The sequence below is a fragment of the Spermophilus citellus genome, assembly GCF_964194105.1.
Source record: "Spermophilus citellus genome assembly, contig: SCAFFOLD_39, whole genome shotgun sequence".
In the NCBI taxonomy this organism is placed as follows: domain Eukaryota; kingdom Metazoa; phylum Chordata; class Mammalia; order Rodentia; family Sciuridae; genus Spermophilus; species Spermophilus citellus.
In genome coordinates, this window is record NW_027672813.1 from 1,456,982 (window position 1) to 1,478,278 (window position 21,297).

The window sequence follows — 21,297 nt, forward strand, 5'->3', positions numbered from 1 at the left end:
GGATGAGGCGTGTGGTGTTCTCGCTGGGAAGAGACATCGAGCTGTACTTGAGTTCTCTCAGTAGCACAAAAAACCTAAATTCTATGAGCCTATAAAGTAGAATAATGGTTTCCAGGGACTAGAGGGGTAAAGGGAGTGGACTGCACTTGGGCAAGAGTCAATGGGAAGGTTTTAAAATTGGGTTGTGATAATAGTTAAACAACTCTATAAAAACAGCAAACTACAGGGACACAGCCACATCAATGTTTATAGCAGCACAATTCACAATAGCTAAACTGTGGAGCCAACCTCGATACCCTTCAGTAGCTGAATGGATAAAAAATGTGGCATATATACACAATGGGATATTACTCAGCAATAAAAGAGAATAAAATCATGGCATTTGCAGATAAATAGATGGAGTTAGAGAAGATAATACTAAATGAAGTTAGTCAACCCCAAAAAAACAAATGCCGAATGTTTTCTTTGATGTAAGGAGGCTGATTCATAGTAGATAGGGAGAGGGAGCATGGGAGGATTAGATGAACTCTAGATAGGGCAGAGGGGTGGGAGGGGAAGGGAGGGGGCGGGGGGTACTTAATGATGGTGGAATGTGATGATCATTACTATCCACAGTACATGTATGAAGACATAAATTGGTGTGAGTATACTATGTATACAACTAGAGATATGAAAAACTGTGCTGTATATATGTAATAAGAATTGTAATGCATTCTTCTGTCATATATAAATTAAAAAATACAGAAAAAAGAAAAAAAATAGAATAAAGCTGTTTAAAAAAACATGGAAGAAGGAGGCAGAAGAGAGACAGAGGGGAATGTGACTGTGGAGGAAGAGGGTAGAAAGATACAATATTGTTGGCTTTGTAGATGGAGAAAGTGGTTATCTAAAAGTTGGAAAAAGCAAGGAAATGATCGTCCCTAGCGGATCCAGAATATCTTCAGCCCTAATAACACCTTCATCTTAGCTACAAAACTATAGAGAATAAGATTGTATTGTTTTAAGCCATTAAATTTGTGGTAATTTGTTATATTAATATTGGAAAACTCATACAATATACTATATAATATCCTCTATGATTTACATAGTTACCATGTTTATTGTTTATCAATTTTTTCAACTAAAATACATTTAAAAATAAATAACATATTGACATAGTTCAAAATATTAAACTATTTTACAAAGGTATAAAATAATAACAATAATGATAATGATAATAATCGCTAAGTTGTAGACTTAAAAGAGCAAGTTTTATGATATATAAATTATCCCTCAAAAAATCCATTTAAGGGCTGGGGATGTGGCTCAAGCGGTATTGTGCTCGCCTGGCATGCGTGTGGCCCAGGTTCGATCCTCAGCACCACATACCAACAAAGATGTTGTGTCTGCTGAAAACTAAAAAATAAATATTAAAATTCTCTCTCTCTCTCTCTCTCTCTCTCTCTCTCTCTCTCTCTCTCTCTTTAAAGAAAAAGTATTAAAAATCCATTTTAAAAAATCTATTTACCCATAAATGTCTACTGTAGAGACAACTAAGGAGACAGGCAGGAAAGAGAAGGCCCCAGGTAGAAGCAAGCCACAGGCTGAGTGGAGGGCAGCAACGTCACACGGATGTCAAGAATAAAGATGATGCACACAACCTGTGTACCAAGCGAGGTGTGTTAAACCTTCCGTCTTTAGTGGTTTCCTTCCCACATCCATGAGCATGTTCAATTTAAAACTCCTTGAAAGCTACACATGCTCCAGGGGCCACGTACCTACCCACTGTCTGGCCAAGCTTCTTAAAGATGAGTTTACACTCAGCTGCCTCCATTTTCCAGGCTCACTGACTAATGTATTCATTCATGCAAAAAATATCTAACAAAAACCTATTATGTGGGCTAGGGTTGTAGCTGAGCGGTAGAGCGCTTGCCTAGCACGTGTGAGGCACTGGGTTCCATCCTCAGCACTACATAAAAATAAATGAAGTAAAGGGATTATGTCCATCTACAACTAAAGAATATTTTTTAAAAGAACTATTATGTGAGCAATTGTTTGCTCAACAAGTAGCTAAACAAAGTATGAGATCCACATTCTTAGGAAACTCTCTCCTAAGTGGTGACAGCAAAAGTGGCTGAAAGAGAATCACCATCAGTCTACCTGATTCTTAAAGCAATGGGGGAAAAATAAATAAAAGGCAGAATCAACTTATTCAGAACTTTGTAAATGACCCCAAATCTTGCCAAGCCTGTGGAGCACTTACACAGAACAAATCTTGAACCTAATAAAGTAAGAACAGTGAACATTTTGGCTTTTTTTTTTGATCCATGGTACCAAAAACAAAAAGTTAATATTGAGTAGATAAAAGTGTTGGTGCATTTTGGCATTTTAACTTACCGTATCCCATCTCCTGCAACCTGGCTGAGCAATAGCTCTGAAAATAGCAACCTGCATTCCAGATATAAATACCAGAGGGATTTGAAGGGACCTTATTTTCAAAGAGTTGTCATTACTTAATCTGTCTTGTGGTTGCCTAGAAGACATGTTCAAAAGGCTTGGATTTATTTCTCCTGCCTGTGAAATAAATCCTGAACTAAGGTCAGAGCTGGTACCCTAGGACTCTTCATCAAAACCTTTACAGGCAAATATTTCAGTCACTGCTGCATGAGGCAATGAATAACAGCCCACAACAGACTAAGCCACAAGCTTGGGTTAAGGGACTTGGAAAAGCACCCACATATTTCTGAAAATCTAAAGAGCCACGAGAATGCCTATGGCTGTCTAACCTCATGCTCAGGAAAGACTTGAATGTGTCGTTAATTTATTTTTTGCTTTTTATAGTGCTGGGAGTATCAAATCCAGGGCCTCAAGCATGCTAGGCAGGTGCTCTACCACTGAGCTCCATCCCCGGCCCTCTCAATGTCATAAGCTCTTACTTCTGACTGACCTTGGCACTCTGTGGAAGGACAAAGTGAAGGCTAAGTCAGAGTGGTAACCTGGCTGGTTGAGTATTTAATATGTGCCAACACACACACACACACACACACACACACACACACACACACACCACGTATACACTTCAGCAAAAACCTGAAGGTATTTTGGTCCCAATCATTTAAAGAGACTACAGTGACTACCTATGACATAGAACATAGACTTGACAAAGTCAATTCAGAAAAGTCACCAAACAACAACTACAAGAAGCAACAGCAAATAACCTGGGGAGGGTGTGAATCCAGAATTTCCACATTGGAAAAATCATAAAGTGTCCAACTTCAAAAAAAGTCTACAAAACATGAAAAGAAATGAGAAAGTATGGGCCATACACAGGGGAAGAAAGCAATCACCAGGAATTTCTGGAAGAGTTCAGACACTGGACTTACTAGACAAAGACTTCAAATCAGCTGTTTTAAATATGCTCAAAGAGAGAAGGGGAAAACCGACTTTAAAAAATTAAAGGCTAGGTGCAAAGGTGGTGCTGTCTGGCGCTGCCACCTGCGGGATCCCTAGTGGTTCACCACCGATTGCTCCTTGACTTCCACTTCCGTCGGAAGCCACAGGGAAGACACCTGGACACTGCAGGAGTCAGGAGATGGAGCCCGTGAACTTTGAGGATGTGGCCATGAATTTCACCCAGGAGGAGTGGGCTCTGCTGGATCCTTCCCAAAAGCAGCTCTACAGAGATGTGATGCAGGAAACCTCTGGGAACCTGGCCTTTATAGGAAAAAAAATGGAAATAACTAAATGTTGAAGATGAGTTCAAAAGCACCAGGAAAAACCTAAGAAGTCAAGTGGTTGAGAGACTCTGTGAATGCAAAGGAGACAGTCAGTGTGCGGAAAACCATAACTGGACTCCAGAGCATATTTTGAAGGAAAAAACTCCTCCAGGAGTAACACCATGTGAAAGTCCTGTGTGTGGAGAAGTGACCATTGGTCATTCATCCCTAAAGGTGCCCCTGAGAGGTCCCACTGAACACAAACCATGTGAGCATCAGGAATATGGAGAGAGGCCATATAATCAGAAGGAGTGTGGGAAATCCTTCAGCTATTCTCAGTGTTTGCAGACTCATGAAAGGACTCACAGTGGAGAGAGACCCTGTGACAAAAAATGTGATGAAGCCTTTAGGTGATTACTTATAGGAGGAAATCAATTCAGATTTCAGGTGATTTCTCAACCCAGATCCTCAAAGCTAGGAGTTCCTGGAATAACTATACCAAACTCAAAGAAAATGGGTGCCAACCATGAACCCAAATCCAGCAAAATTAAGCTTCAGATTTGAAGATGAAATAAAAACTTTCCATGATAAACAAAAGAAAAGGAATTTGAAACTAGAAAGCCTGCACTACAGAACATTCTTACCAAAATATACCATAAAGATGAAATGAGAAAAGTGAAAACCAGCTTGTTTTATTAGGAACTACACTAAAAGAATAGTCAAATGAGAAACTAATGCCAGTTAAAAACTAGAAATAGGTGCTAGAGTTGTGGCTCAGTGGTAGATTGCTTGCCCCACATGCGTGGGGCACTGGGTTTGATCCTCAGCACCACATAAAGGTATTGTGTTCATCTACTACTTAAATTTTTTTAGAGAATTTTTTAAATATATTTTAGTTTTTGGCACACACAACATCTTTGTTTGTATGTGGTGCTGAAGATCGAACCCGGGCCGCACGCATGCCAGGCAAGCTCGCTACCTCTTGAGCCACATCCCCAGCCCCCTACTAAAAAATTTTAAAAAGTTAATCAGAAGGGACAAGGATATTCCATACTGCTTAAGGGAATTACCCATCAATAAGATAACAGTCATAAATATTTATGCCCCAAACAATGGAGCATCTACACACAAAGTCAAACCCTTCTCAATTTCAAGAATCAAATAGACCAATTCAATAATACTGGGTAACTTTAACATGCTTCTGTGACCACTGGATAGATGCTCCAAACAAAAACTAAAGCCAAAGAACTAAAAAATACAATTGACAATGTGGACTTGGACTGAATACACTTTCTTAGCCAATGGAGCCTTGTGTAATGTAGACCATGTTATGTAATCTACCACATATGTTCCCATACAATTGTAATATTAATATATTTTTAGCATCTGAAGGATTAATTATGTAGCTCTCTTTCCATTTATATTTTTGTGTTCTTTTTTCTTGATTAGATTTGTTTATCAAATTTAAGCTGTATTTTTCTTATTTCATATGATTGATTTCTAATGCATTAAATCACACAGGAAACCCCCCCCCAAAAAAAAATTAAAGGCTAGCACTAGAATGCTATTACCTACACAATATTAGTAAAGAAATAGGGATTAACTTTTTTAAATTAACTGAAAATTTTGGAGCTGGAAAGTACAATACCTGAAATGAAAAATTTGCCACAAAGATTCAACTATAGATTTGAGCTGGCAGAAGAATCAATGAACTTGAGCTAAGACAACTAAGAATATCCAATCTAAGGAACATCAAGAAAAAAGAATGAAGAAAATTAACAGAACTTCAGACAGCTTTGGAACACCACCAAACATACTAACATGTATACTGAGATTCCCACTATGAAGAGAGAGAAAAGACAGAAAAAAATATTGGAAGAAGTAATAATTGAAATTTTCCCAATTTGATGGAAGTCATGAATACATATCCAAACTCTTGATGGACATGATAGCACATACCAGTGATCCCAGACACTCAAGAGACTGAGGCAGGAGGATTGCAAGTAGGAGGCCAGTCTGGACAACTTAGCAAGATCCTGACTCAAATTTTTAAAAAATAAAATAAAAAGGGCTGAGGATGCATCTCAGAGGTAGGGCACTTGCCTAGTATGTAAAAGGCCCTGGGTTCAATCCCCAGTGTCACAAAATATCTCCAAGAAGGTCAAGAAGATCCAAGTAGAATAAACTGAGATTGTACCCAAGGTATATTATAATCAAGCCATTAAAAGTCAATAACATAAAATATTGAAAGCAGCAAAGAGAGTTGACTTATCCTGTACAAAGGATCCTCAGAGAGAGTGACAGCTAGTTTATGATCAGAAATCACAGAGGCCAGAAGATATTGAAATGATGCATTCAAAGTACTGAAACTTAAAGAGTGCCTTTCCAAAGCAAAGCAGAGGACTTCTGCCATCTAATCCTGTGTCTAAGGCGCTTGGAAGCTCTTGCTATTATCTTCACAAGAAGACACTGCAAATCAAGAACTATTCTTAAGTTCATTTTAAGAATTAAATCACAGGATAAATTACTGCTCAAAAAGAAAAAAAAATTTAGATAAGCAGAAAGATGCAGAAAACCACAACTTACTAGAGCAGAAATCTCTACTAAAGCCAGCAACGGGCAGCGGGGACCTTAAACACCATATCATGATTGAAAGATTGCTGGAGGTTTCATGTGGACAAGTCTAAGAGTGAAAAAATCACAGGAAACCTGGGTTTTGGAGGAGAGGCAGGTTCTCACGGGCTTCACCTCCAGGAGCCAGGTTCTGGTGGCAAAAACAGGAGAATAATCACCTCAACCCTAGGACGGGGGAGAAGGAAGGTACCATTTTAAAATGCACCATGAGCATTCTGATCTTCTTTATTTGGTCTGCTCTCAAAGGAAAGTCTTTGACCTAACTACCCTGGGATTTATCAGAGGGTTGAACACACAGCTATGGCCCCCTCTGGCCTTCCACCTTGGGGAAGGAAATGCCCAGCTCCAGTTCCTTCTAAGGAGGTGCCCAGTTCATTAAAGGGCTGGAACCTTGCCATGGTATGAGAGAATGCTCTCTCTCCTCCCACGCCCAACCACAGAGCTTCAGGATAAACTTAGAGGAATATATTGCAAAGAATTGCTCTTCTCAGTTCATATTTTATGAGTCTCCAGATAACAAGGAACTTTTAATCTTGAAAACTAGAGCAACAGCAACAGTAACACCTAGGGAGACCAACAGAAGAACTCTCACAAAAAGCCTATTTACCTCAGTACCTTGTGTCCAGTTTTCAGGAAAAAAAAATTAAGATAAAAATCAATAGTTTGAGGAGACAGATAAAGAAGCATCAGAACCAGACTGAGATAAGGAAAAGATGTTGAAATAATCAGAATGGAACTTAAAACAATTAAAATGAATAGGCTAAGAACTCTAATGGAAATATGGATAACATGCAAGGCAGTGGGCGATATAAGCAGAGAGAGACACTAAGAAAGAATGGGAAAAAGTGGTAAAAATCCAGACAAAACTGTAAAATGAAGGCTGCCTTTGAGGGGCTCCACAATAGACGGGGAAATAACTGAAGGAGGAAAGAATAAGTAAGCTTGAAGACATGTCCGTAGAAAATTCCAGAAATGAACATGAAAGAGAAGGAAGAAGGAATGGAATGAAACAGAATATCCAAGAACCAAAAGATAATTATAAAGAAAAAATGTAATGGGAACATCAGAAAAAGAGAAAACAATAGAAGAAAGATTTGAAACAACCATGATTGACAATTTCCCAGAATTAATCTAAACACCAAGCCACAAATCCAGGACAATCAGGTAAGGGCATGCAGCATGATGACCAAGAAATCTACAACTAGTCCTGTCACATTCAAACTGCACAAAATCAAAGACTAAGAAAATACCATGAGATAAGCGGGCGTGGGGAGACAACATCATATTTATAGAGAATTAAGAAAAAGAATTAGGCCAGGCCTGGTGGCTCACGCCTGTAATCCCAGCAGCTAGGGAGGCTGAGGCACGAGGATGGCAAGTTCAAAGCCAGCCTCAGCAAAAGCGAGGCACTAAGCAACTCAGTGAGACCCTGTCTCTAAATAAAATGCAAAGTAGGGCTGGGCATGTGGCTCAGTGGTTGGGTGCCCCTGAGTTCAATTCATGGCACACAAATTTTAAAACAGAGAAAGAGAATTAGGTTGAACTTCTCTTCAGAAACCAACAAGCAAGAAGAGAGTGGAATGAAATATTTTTAAGTGTTAAAAAAAAACAAACACCAACCTAGAATTCTGCATTTCACAAAACTACCCTCAAACATGAAAGAAGAATTCTCTGATGAGTAAAAATGGAGGGAATTCATCACCAGTACATTGGCCTCTTGAGAAGTGTTAGAAGATGATCTCAAAAAATGGAAACTATAGGACAGAAGCACAGGTATACATAAAGAAAGGAAGAGGGTTAGAAAAAAAATAAATAAAATAAAATAAAAATAAAATAATTAATGTTCTTAAAATAAAATAAAATAATATTCTTAAAATAAAATAAAAATAAAATAGTTAATGTTATTATTCTTAATTGACATCAGTCATGAAAGACGTGGAAGAACCTTCAATACAAATTACACAGCAGGTCCTGCCCTTTAACGGAGAGATCAAAATCTGACCTCAAAAAAAAAAAAAAATGCAATATGTGGCCTTTGGGGGTTGAAAGAAATCAACCCGAAAAGGCTGCTTACTAACATGATGTCAACTATATGATATTCTGAACAAAACTGTAGATACTAAAAAGACTAGTGGCTGCAAGGGTTTGGGGGAGAAAAGCAGAAATTCATAGGGAAAAAAAGAAAATCAGGGGAAGATGGCATCACTAGTGAATTCTACCAAGTGTTTAAAGAAGGACTAGTAGAAATTTTTTCTCAAGGTCTCTCCAAAATAAACAAGAGTACTTCCTAGTTCATTCCATGAAGTCAGCATTACCATGGTAACAAAACCAGATGACATCACAAAAACAGAAAACTACAGACCATATCCCTTGTAAGTACAAATGCCAAAACACCAAACAAACAGTCATCCATTGGTATCTGCATGGTATTGTTCTGAGTTTCCCTAGGCACACCCAAATCCACAGAGGTTCAATATAAAATGGCATATGCCATATATTATCTCTATATCATTTTCAATGTTCTGTACATTGTTAGTATAGTATATTTCTTAAGGAATCAGGAAAAAAGGAAAAACGTCTGTATATGTTTAGTACAGACACAGTTGTTTTCCAAATATTTTTAATCAGCAGTAATCTGATTAAATCCATGGATGTGAAGCCTAGAGATACAGAAGGTCAACTATACTAGCAAACTGGACACAGGAAGACATTAAGAGGATTATGCACTATGACCAAGTGAGATTAACCCCAAGAATACAAGAGTGGTTCAACCCATAAAAATCAATCAAATTTCTACACCCTATCAACAGACTAAAGGAAGAAACATTCTGTGTCTGGTATTCAGTGCTTTCCACCCACTAATAAATTCCCCTAAAATCAGCAATTACATGTTCATTGTGGAATCTAGTCGGTCTTAGTCTTTCTCTTACTTTAGCCCTTGAGGATCTGTGAACCACGTGTTTCTGGTTCCTCTTACTGCCTAAGCCTTTCCATTCAGACTCCCTCAGGAGCCTTTCTGTGTACCTTGTGAGAAGTGACCTTCCATTCACACTCTCCAACATCTCCCTGAATGCACCCAACCATCCATTCCTCATATTTATGTCTCAGGATTCTCCCTGGCCTGCTAGAGCCATGTAGTGTTCTATCCCCTAGACAATGCCAGCCAGGTACTCCTAGGTTACTCAAGTTCAACATGGGTACAAGACTCTTCATCTTCTACCCCAAACCAGCCACTCTGCCTACATTCCTTGATCTATTCATCAGAACAGCTACTCACTAATATTAGTCCAACCTCATCATTCAAAGCACAGCCTTGGAAGTCTTTCTCTTCCTCAACGCTCCACATCCAAATGGCCATTAAATTCTGCAGATCATTCTACCATAGATTTCTCAAATTTTCACCAAGTTTCCTGGACTATGTGTTCTGAAAGGTCCATTCTCTTTCTCCCCCAAAAACCTTCAATTCATTCTCCACATTTATCTCCAGAGTGATCTTTCCAAAAGTAACATGATCCTGCTTCTCCGAATTGTAGTATTCAAGATGCATGCATACACATAGGTACAGGTGTGTACACACGCACAAAATAATTCTAGTAAAAGCATCATTTCAATGCTTAAACATGGCTGAATACTGGAATACTTAAAATGAATTGCTTTGTGTATCTTCCAGTTACTGCCTTCTCTTAGATCCAATGAAAACATCCCATTTTTTGTAAAAATTTAAATTTCTCTTAAATTCCATAGATATGATAGCATCCTCTTTTGTGCCCCAACCCTGACCCCGAAGACATACACACACACACACACACACACACACACACACACACACACACTCCATACCTCAAAAATACCTATGGTCAACCATTCAATACCCATCTTTCCTATATGACTTTAAAGTCTTTGAAGGTTGGACTATTGTATTAGTCTATTTCTGTTACTATAACAAAATATCTGAAGATGAGTACTTATTAAGAAAGGTTTGTTTAGCTTACAGTTTGGGAGTCTCAAAGTCCAGAATGAATAGTGCCAGCTCTGGAAAGGGCCCCCTTTAGCTGCATCAACTTCAACGGCAGGAGCACTCGTGATATGGAAAGATCGTGTTGCAAGACAGAAAGCCAAAGAAAGGAGAAGGGCCAGCTTCACTCATGAGGACCCACTCCAGGGGACCAGCATTCTCTTCAAGGACATGTCTCCAATGACCTAAGGACCTCCCATTAGGCCCCACCCCTTAAGGGTTCCATAACCTCTCACCTTGGGCACACTGGGGCCCAAGCTTCCAACACATGAAGGCTTCAGAGACAAATTCAAGCCATTTTCAAATAACAGAAATGGTATGTTATTCACTTCTCTATGCTCAGAGCATAGATCATCATCTGACACGTCATACTCGGAGAGCTCAAGAGATTTTTTATTTGCTCAATGAATTATTGTGAATTATAATACAACCCCAGACAGTATTAGTTAGAGCCTGCTCCTTCTTCTGAAGCCGGCACAGGACATCATAATTCAATCTGCTCACTGAGGAAGAAGAGAGAATATGAAGGAAATACCTGAAATACACTTAATGGGAAAAAGCTAAAAATCATCTCAACTTGACAAATGGAGGCTGAAGGAGAAATTGAACTACATCTTCAAACAAAGCCATCATGGCAGACAAGACAATGCTGTGCCGGCCCAGGAAACCAGGCCTCCCGTCTGCTCCTAACCAGCTGTGGGAACTCGGCCTTTCTGGGCCCAACCATCTGCTCCTGTTAAATTCCAAGACTGGGCTCCAAGCTCCCTTCCCTCATAGCACCCGTGCTCTGTGATGCTAAAGCAAGGCATTAAAAACAGAAAAAAAAAAAGAAAAAGGCACAAGGGACAACCTAAGGGACGGTGTGAGAACCAAGAAAGCGTTTTTCCAGCTCAGATTTGGTTGGGAGTGAGTGATTCTAAGCAGGGGCGTGGAGCATGTTTGCAGAGCTGCCTGAGCAGAGGAAGATTTATGCTGTGTCCTTCCCAGAGGAGGAGAAGGGTTGGAGGAACACTGTGAATCAGATTACCCCATCCTGAACCTCTCCAATATTTTGATAAACATTACATGTCTGAGAAAGTCTTTCCTTCTAAAAAGCTGCCTCTGAGCAGGTAGAAAATATCAATAAGATGCATCATCGTGAATGCCTCCTGTCATGAGAATAATGATGAGAATCAATCTATAAAGGGCGGAGTGTTCCAAGGAGTGGGGCAGAGGGGACATTTTTGCAAAAAGAGAACAGAATTTTGTCCTAAAATTCTAGAAATCCAAATATCCCTGGGGATCGATTCTCACAGTCGCTTGGGCTTACCTGCAGAAATCATCAAGAGATGACCCCTCTAAGGAAACTGCACTCAGGGAAGGATTTTCTGCTGCCTGAAAAAGATTCAGAAAAAAAAATCCAGATGGCAGCTCATGGTCTCTATGGATGTTTTGCCATGACTCTTCTACAAGTCTATATTTAGCATGATCTGATGGAGTACAATCACATGCTCAGAGTAAACTCAGCCCAGAATATCACTGTGATTTACTTCCAGAGGCAGTAATAAATTTCCCATTTGGAATTCTATTCTGTTGCTACTGGCTAGGTTCTTTGTTCATTTGTAACATGCCCCAAAGCTATAAAGATGTAGAATGAAAGTGGAAAGAGCTATCTATCTTTATATCTTTAATTATATCTATCTGCCTTCCTGATTGCATTCTGTAGAACAAGCTTAATTCCTATAAAATATAATCATTCTAGTATGGTCATTTGTTCAAGGAATCCGACCATGTTGGCGGGGTGTGTGTGTGGGGGGGCAGCTTCCAGTAACATTTATTTCATTGTGGATTTTCCAGCTGAGAAAAATAAGTTCTGAATTTCTCTCTGCTACTGAAAATGGCAATTCCACCACAGCAGCAGGAAAATGACCCTAGTAGGTAAAAATATTTAAGCCATGTTAGACCTCAGGAACATAGTGCCCTGGTCTTGAGAGGAAGCCAGGAGAATTAGCTCCCTATCTATTTATGGAAATTGAATTTGGGGGGGGGGTAGGGGCATGTATGCCAACACACATGGTGGAAGTGTCAAGTTTAATGTTTACATTCCAGTGACCATAACCCAACCTGTCTCTGGATTACCAGGACAACTGTGGGTCCTTGGCTGGCTGCATAAGCATCCTTACCCAGTGGTTCAGGAACGCCTGGATACGAGAGGAGCAGACTTAGCCCCGACTGAATGAGCCAAGCCACTTGGTCAGGCTCATGGGGTTCCATATCAAGTGCGGCCAGGTATTTCTTCCCAGGTAGAATGGAAGACCCCACTTGGACACTGCGACTGTGAGCCAAGTTAGATGGGACACCTCGGTAGACCCTTCTCTAAAAGATTGCTGGCAGAACAAAACCCCCAATCTCCTAAGGCAACCACCATAAGCAATAAATTAGCTCATCCCTTCCCCAACTACCACAGCAGTAGCCACAGCCCCCTGAGGAAACTGCAAGATCAGTCGCTGAAATCATTGGTCTCTAGGGCACCCTGGTTGGAAATGGTTGTAAACAAAAAGCTTCAGGAACAGGTCCAATACCTCTGAGACTTCTGAACCAGACCTTGGAGTCCAATCTAGAGGGAAGATGGAGACTGGGCCTTTGTCCAGTCTTGGAATTGACAGAGCCTTTTGCCACACAGTGTCCCCACCCCCCACCCCCACACCAAGATTGCTGACTTTGCAATTCCAGTGCAGGTCCATTGCTATTACTCCTGCTGATTGGGATACTATTTATACTGAGGAGGTATGTCATTGGCTCATCTTGGTTTCCATCCTGTATATAAGAACTTAGAGTCAGTTCTGTGATGCTCCAAGTGTGGGTTGAAAGTCTCAGTCAAGATCAACCATCATATAGATGTGCTTATACCATTTCTTGTCTTCTAAAAATATGTTCTCGTTGGCTTTAGGGTGTGGAGGTTATACGCACAGGTCTTGGAGACAGACAGGTCTGAGTCTAATGTTCTCTCTGTGTTCTTGGAAAGGTACTTAGACTCTCTAGGGTGGACACAGGCAGTGAAGGACGGTGATGCTTGGGAAATAGGAAACAAGGTAAGTCCTCAGTTGCCCCAGCTTACCAACCCAACAGCATTCCCAGGGTATGGTGCAGGAAGGAAGAACTGGGCAGAACCTCATGGATTCCCTGAGTTGAGGATACAGAGGCATGACTGCAGGGAGATGACAGAGCTGGAGTCACAGGAGGAGTGACAGAAGAAAGAGCTGCATAGAAAATTCTGGAGATTTGCAGAGGGTCACTCCACAATTTAGCAGAGTGTCACTTTTCCAGAAGTCTCTAATCAAGGCCAACTAGAGAATCAGGTTTGGAAAGAATAGCATGCAATGTTCACACCAGGCCAGGACGATAGCACACCAACCTGATCCAAGAGTCTTGTTAATCTCAGGCAGACCACTCCAAGAAATGTTGCCCCTGTAGTGTGGAATAATTAACTCTGGACTAAACATTGCTGTGTCTGCAGCTAACAAATGAAAATAATGTTATGGTTGTCTCCAAAACTTAATCATGCCCTAAAACAAAGATCAAGCACCCAGCAAGGTTACAGCCCATGTCTTGTACCCATTCAAGTCTGTAAAGAAGCTTAAAAATACAATCTAAAATGAAGAGAAAAACCATTCAATCAAAATCAACCTAGAAATGAACACAGATGGGAGAATTAGCAGAAAGGGACATTAAAATAGTTATTGTAAATGTATTCTATGTTTTTAAACTTAAGTAGAGATATGGAAAACATTTTAAATGTTCAAATCAAACTTTTAGGCCAGAAAACTATAATGTCTGAAGGAAAAAAAATAGCATAGATGAAATTAACAGTAGATAAACTGGGCACAGCAGCACAGGCCTATAATATCAGCCACTATAGAGGCTGAGACAGGAGGACCACAGGTTTGAGGCCAGCCTGGGCAACTTAGCAAGATTAAGAAGAAAAGGGCTGGAGATTTAGCTTAGTCATAGAACACTTGCCTAGCCTATGCAAGGCCCTATGTCCATCCCCAGTACTGGGTAAGACATTGCAGGGGCTGGAGCTGGGGCTCAGTGGTAGAGTGCTTGCCTAGCATGTGTGAGGCACTGGGTTCGATTCTCATCACCACATATAAATAAATAAAGGTCCATCAACAACTAATAAAATATATTTTTAAAAAAAGACATTGCAGAGGGAAAAATTAGTGAACATAAACCACAAACATAAAAACAATGAAAACACTAAAGGAAATAATAATTCAAAAATTAAAATATTATCAGTAGATTGTAGAACAACCTCAAAACGCCTAATATGCCTTTAATTAGAGTCCGAAGCAAAAGGAGTGGGAAGGATGAAAAAATATTTGAGGAAATAGTGGGAAATTCTTTTCCAAATTTGATGAAAACACACAAATGCAAGAAACTCGGTGAATTTCAAGCACAAAAGACTTGAAGAAAAACCACATCAAGGAACCTTAATAATCAAATCACTCAAGACCAGTGATGGGAATACAAATCTTCAAAGAAGTCAAAGGGAAAAAAGAAATAAGAGGTACAAAATGAAGAAGTTAGTCTGATGGCAAATTCTGCATCAAAGCAATACAAATAAGTCAACAGTGATGTAACATCATTAAAGTGTAAAAGGGTTCGATGGTTTATCCAGAACTTAGCAAGAACAAGGTCACTTGCTAAGTTTATCATAATCCCTAAGGCAACCACCAGAATAACAAAATAAGGAGTTATTGCTAACTGAAAAAGAGAAAAGACACAATTTACCAATATCAGGAAGGAGAAAAGTGGCACTACTACAGCCTCCACATATACTTAAAAGATAAGGAAATACTACAAACAACTTTTGGCTAAAAAATTAGATAAAATAGTCAAATTCCTTAAAATGCACAAGCTACCAAAGCTCCTTTAAGAAAAAAACAGATAACATGATAGAAATACAAGAAATACAGTTAAAGCAAATATAACTTCCTCTTCTGAGTAGATTCAAAATGATGCTCTGGAGTTTCCTCACTATCAGAATGTCATGACTGACTTTTGTATTGATTTACTGTTTATTCGAATCTTAAATGCAATCTCATTACCATGAAAGATGGTTTGAATTCCCACAAAGCAAACTCAAGAAAATTTGAGAGGAGAAAATATGTTCCAACCTAGTCTATGCGGCCAGCATTAACCTGATACTAAGACCAGATAAAGACACTACAAGACAAGGAAACTGAAGACCAATATTCCATATAAACATAGATGCAAAAAATTTAAAGAGAATTTTAGTAAATCAAAGCCAACAATGTATTCAAAAGCACAATGCATCATGAACAAGTAGAGTTTACCAAGAATTCAAGGTTGGTTTAACATCTGAAAATCAATACAGATGAACATAAAATTAAGTCATAAAATGTAAAAGGTTAAAAATAAAAAACCATGTGATCATTTCAATAGATATAGGGAAAACATTTGACCAAGTCCCACACTTATTCATGAATTTTTTTCAGTCATAAAATGACACTAGAAAGGAAAGTCCTCAGTCTGATAAAGGACATTGCTAGAGATTGAATGTGTTCCCTCACCCAAAATTCCCATGTTGGAAAGGATAATCTTTTCAACATTTGGGTATGAAATAATCTCAGGCACATTGGTATATGCCCAAAGTCTCAGTTGCTCAGGAGGCTGAAGCAGTAGGATCACTTGAAGCCAAGAGTTTGAGACCAGCCTTGGCAACATCATGAGCCAGTGCCTCAAAATAATAATAATAATAATAATAATAATAATAATAATAATAATAATGTAAAAAATATCTTTATGTAAAAAAATATACCTCCTACCTCAATCCATACCTCATACCATATACAAAAAAAATGAACTCTAAATGGATCACAGACCTTAATGTAAATTCTAGAGCAGCAACAAGGACACAGATATTTGAGATGGAGGTGATTCCTGGTACCTCTCACACAAATAAATGTTCCAGGATCTTTCAAAGTCGTGCCATCATGGATTGAAAGGAATCAGGACAGTTTCACCATTCCAGGAGGCTGGGGACTACGTAAACAATAGTATAGGGTTTCTGCTTTTCCTAAATTTCCTAAGAGGGAAAAGCAAAAAAGAAATAGTTCATATTTAAAAGAAAATCATAAAAAAAATAAACAAACTGATTGAGAGTTGACTGCAACATATTTTTTTCTATAAAGTATACTGGTGATGTACCTCAAGCATTAAAAAAAAGTATGTTGTAACGCTCAAGAATCTCCAGGGATATCATTTTAAAATTAATTAATTGATTAACAAACAAAACCCATTAGTCACCTGACTTTTTGAAACTCTGGTGTTTCCTGGAAAGTCAGAATGTGAAGACTGCATTCTGCATTAGTTTTCCACTTAATTTAAATCCTTAGAACAAGCCCATTCCTGTGGAGGTCAGCCAAGGCCCACGCATGTAAAGTCCTTTTTTGTCCAACTTTCACACTGACCAGGAGCTACCCCAGATACCTTCGATCCCTATTTCTCCTCCCTTGCCCATCTTGATGTAAGTATTTGGGATTAGTAGAGGAACTTCCCAAGGAAGAACAATTTGCTGAAGCAGATGCTCCACGGACACTGTCACTTCTCACACATCCTCTGCAGGGCTTGGATGAGTAGGGTCACCGTGGACTTTGACATGTATGTGTTAAAATCAGATCATTTCTCTGTTCTCTACCACAACAGCTCAGTGTTCTTGCAGAATTTAAAGTTCCTGTGGTGACAGCTGTAACTTTAAACAGACTTTCCAAGTCTTTGTAGGAGACGGTCAAATTTCTCCATGTAGTCAGACACTGCATAAGGACGTTTCTGTCAATGACAGACCTATAGATGATGGTTGTGGAGTGCCACTGTGGACTATGTGTGAGGACTTTTCAGTATTGGAGCCATTGAGGGGGTAGATCTGGCATTTGAGGACTTACAGCAGCAATCCTGCTATTAAGACCACCCTTTATATGTGAACTCCCCTCTCAGCTCTGCTTTAAAAGGTCCTGCACACCTCCTGAGCTGGGGTGACCCACTGCAGCCATAGGGCCACGCAGCCTCTCAGAGTTGGGTGTGACCTGCCAGGATGCCAATCAATCTGCTGGCTGCAAGACATCATGAAGCAAGACTCCACCCCTGAAACCTTATCCCTGCCTTTGATGTCCCCCCTTAAATAAAACACCCAGCCTATTTTTTAGTTGTTCAGCTCCAGCTCCTGTGTGGGCTGCACCTATCCGGTGCTCTGCTTTGATACCTATTTTCTGCTGGGGACATAGCTCAGTTGGTAGAGTGCTTGCCTCGAATGCACAGGGCCCTGGGTTCAATCCTCAGTACCACCAAAAAAAAAAAGTGATACCTATTTTCTGATTCTGCTTCTTATCTCCTCACTAATTATTTCAGACTTTAATTTTCTCAGATAGCTTATACCCTCTTGGGCAGAAAAAAGGACGCTGGCGAGGTTGTGGCAGCCTCCTGACAGATGGTCCCATAGATTACATTGTTTAAGAATGTCCTAGCCCATGGTACACTGAGTGGTTAACCCATGATGAGGAGTTGCTGAGGACGCACTTCTCAGTAGGTGTCCTGTCTTAGGCAGTGCCCGGCTGTATCAGTTTCTGTGATTGATAGGCACCTAGAGCCCACCCTGATCCTAATGGAGAGTAGAGACCTCTACAGGAGACTGCTGCGGTTCCCTCTTTCCAACAGCTTTGGAACACCTCCCTAAAGCTGGAAGGTGAGTCTTCCCACGTTTTTAAAAACGCCTCAGCTTCCCCAGCAGCCAGAGTTTGGTCACATGACTGCTCTCCACCATTGGATGCAGCTCTGTGGCTGTCTCCTGTTTGAACTAATAAAGGGAGACCCCCTGGGCCTTAGTGATGTCTTCTGTTGTAGGCTATGATGTCAAGGTCACGAACAGCAGAGAAGGACTGAGGAGCTGTTCCCTGAAGGACAATAAAAAGATGAGAAAACTGAGCGTAAATACACTGCAGATGGGATTCCAAGGTCTATTAGGGTTGTTCTGAGACAACACCTGGTATTAGGTGTCTATGTGGATGATGAAATGGTATCATGACTTTATTTTACTTGTGCTGAGTGGTCATATACGAAGGTATCTTTCGTTTTAGGAAATGCAAACTGAAATACTAAGTGTTATGGGCCAGGCTGTATGGACAATGACCAAACAGACTCCATTTTACCCTGAGACTCCATATCATATAAGAAATGCTTCTCCCGTGGGAAAGCCCCGCCTCTGTGCCTATTAATAGTTACCCAGCATAGTACTTGGCAACACAAAATAGCAATTCTTATACAATGTAAAATTGTTCTCTTAGGTTTCCATTTTTCTTGGGCAATGTACCTTGTCAGAGATTGTCTACACATAAGTAGCCATTCTCTAACTTGTACTCAACTAGGGTCATTTTGACCCACTTCCCTTCTGCTGGCTTGCTGCCATGCCCACCTGGAAAGTCCCATGGAAAATACCAATGTACCCACTGCATTGTCTCGCTGACTGCCCAATCCAGCTTCTGTACCTGCTTGCTTGCAGCTGCATCAATCCAGATGTGGTTTTTGCCTGTGAACATCCTACGATGCTCAAGCTCGGGGCTGTTCCTTGCAGAGGCAGTTACGGGTCCTGCGGGGACAGTCGAAGGCTGGCAGCTAAATACAAGACTCTTCAATCTGTTCAAAACTGGGACTTGGTGTGTTTTCTTAGCGACCTGCCCCACAGCATAAGAAGTAGGAAGATATCGGGTCTGTATCTTATTTTACTCTCACTCTCAAATGATTCAGAAAAAAAAATGTAAGTGTGTGTGTGTGTGTTTTAATAAGATAGACATTTTATCTTTGTCCCTGGTCTCCTTTTAATTTCCTGAGTGATCGGGGTGATTTAAGCATCTTTCTTCTAATGAGGTGACTCTCGCTGGGCTTCAGGATGGGGGATGGTGAAAAGGCCCAGTCTTCACTAGAAGTCTGGAATCTTCAGTCCCACCCCAACCTCCCAGGAGAGGAGAGGAGCTGGAGGTTGAGTTAATCACAAACAGTTGAATACTTAATGGAGAAACCTCCATAAAAATCTCCCAGGTTGGTAAAAGCATGGAGGTTCTGGGGGGGGGGGGGAGGCACCTGGAGAAGGTGAGGAAGTTCCTTGCCTTCCCCTCATGCCAGTCTTATGCTCTAACTGTTCCTGAATTATATTCTTTATTTTTTAAAAAAAGTACTAATAAGTGAAACCCTGTCCTGAGTTCTGAGACATTCTAGCAAGGAGGGGGGCAGTTGTGGGAACCCCCGACTCTGTAGCCAAGTTAGACAGAAGTGCAAGTAATCTGGGGACCTGGTTCTTGCAACTGACATCTGAAGTGGGGTGGTCTTGTAAGACTGAACTGTCAATGGTGTGGGATTAGGCTACCTCTGGGTACTATCAAAATGGGAATCAACTGGCTGCGTGTGGTGGTGCACACCTGTAATCCCTGTGACTCAGGAGGCTGAGTCAGGAGGATTGCAAGTTCAAAACCAGCCTCAGCAATTTAGCAAGGCCTTAAGCAACTCACTGAGACCCTGTCTCTAAATAAAATATTAAAAAGGGCTGGGGATGTGATTCAGAAGCTGGGCACCCCTGAGTTTCTTTCCCAGCACTAAAAAAAAAAAAATGGGAATAAATTCTTGGGCACCCAGTTGATGTTCAGACAACTGGTGAATTGAAAAGTTTAGGGGAAAAAACCCACATAGCAACAAAAGTGTCCTAAGCAAGGACAGATCAGTGGTGTGTGTGTGTGTGTGTGTGTGTGTGTATGTTTATATCTATATTTACAGAAAAAAAGATACTGTAGTGGTGTGAACTGAAAAATACAACCAATAAGACTCACAGATGTAAGCCCACCCCCACCCTTGAAATCCAGGTCCTGGTTGCTATGCGTCTGGGGCACCTGTCTCCCCACTGACCGGGTGGCACTTGCCCCTCCCCTTGACACTGTGCTTTCTTCCAGCCAGACAAGGGCTCCCGTGGTCAGACAGGTGCACCAACCAATCTCCCTATCTCAAGGTCAGCTGTGCCTGGTAACTCAACCTAATCAGGCAAGTACAACACATTCACAGCCCCAGGAAATACATAATCTTCATGGACTTGTTACAATTCTCCCTACCACAGCAGATCTATAAATAAGAATGTAACATATTTTTTAAATCACAAGCCAAACTGTAACGGGTTAGTGAGTGCAGGCTGGTAGGATCATTATTAATCTTATTGGGAAAAAAAAGTCATTTTGGAGCCAAACTTCATGGTATATAGGAAAGTCAACATTGACTGAATTAAAGAGTTAAATATAAACTGGATATCATAAATAATATGAGAACAAAATAGGTGAATAGCTATCTTCTTGGCACAGGGGAGTTATAACATAAGCAGATTCTATACCATTTTATATAAGGGGCTTGAGAATCCAGAGTTTGGTATGGGGGGGTGTCCTAGAGCCATTCCCCCCACACACCCTGACGGACACCTAGGGATAACTATATATTTCAAGGGTTCACAAATTAGCTGAGGAAAAAAACTCATTGAAAATAAACAAAGAAAATAACCTTCATATAATAAGGAAGAGTGGGGTGCGCTATAGTTCCGTTGCTTTCCTAGCTCGAACAAGGCCCTGGGTTCAATCCGCCACACCCTGAGGGGAGGAAAAAGAAACAGAAATGTGCAGATAAATGTATGTGACAATGTTTGACCTCAGAGTTATTAAATAAGTAGATTTGAACCAAACTGAAATGGCTTTTTTTTTTGTACCTTTGAAACTGTAAAAGCACGAAAAGTGCTAATGTCCCACAATAGAAAGGACACACCTGTGGGCCCCACCCCACCCACCTCACCCCCCATCCCCCCCACACACACACACAACTTTGCCTGTGGAATTATAGATTAGAGGAACGTGTCCCCAAATTAGAATCTAA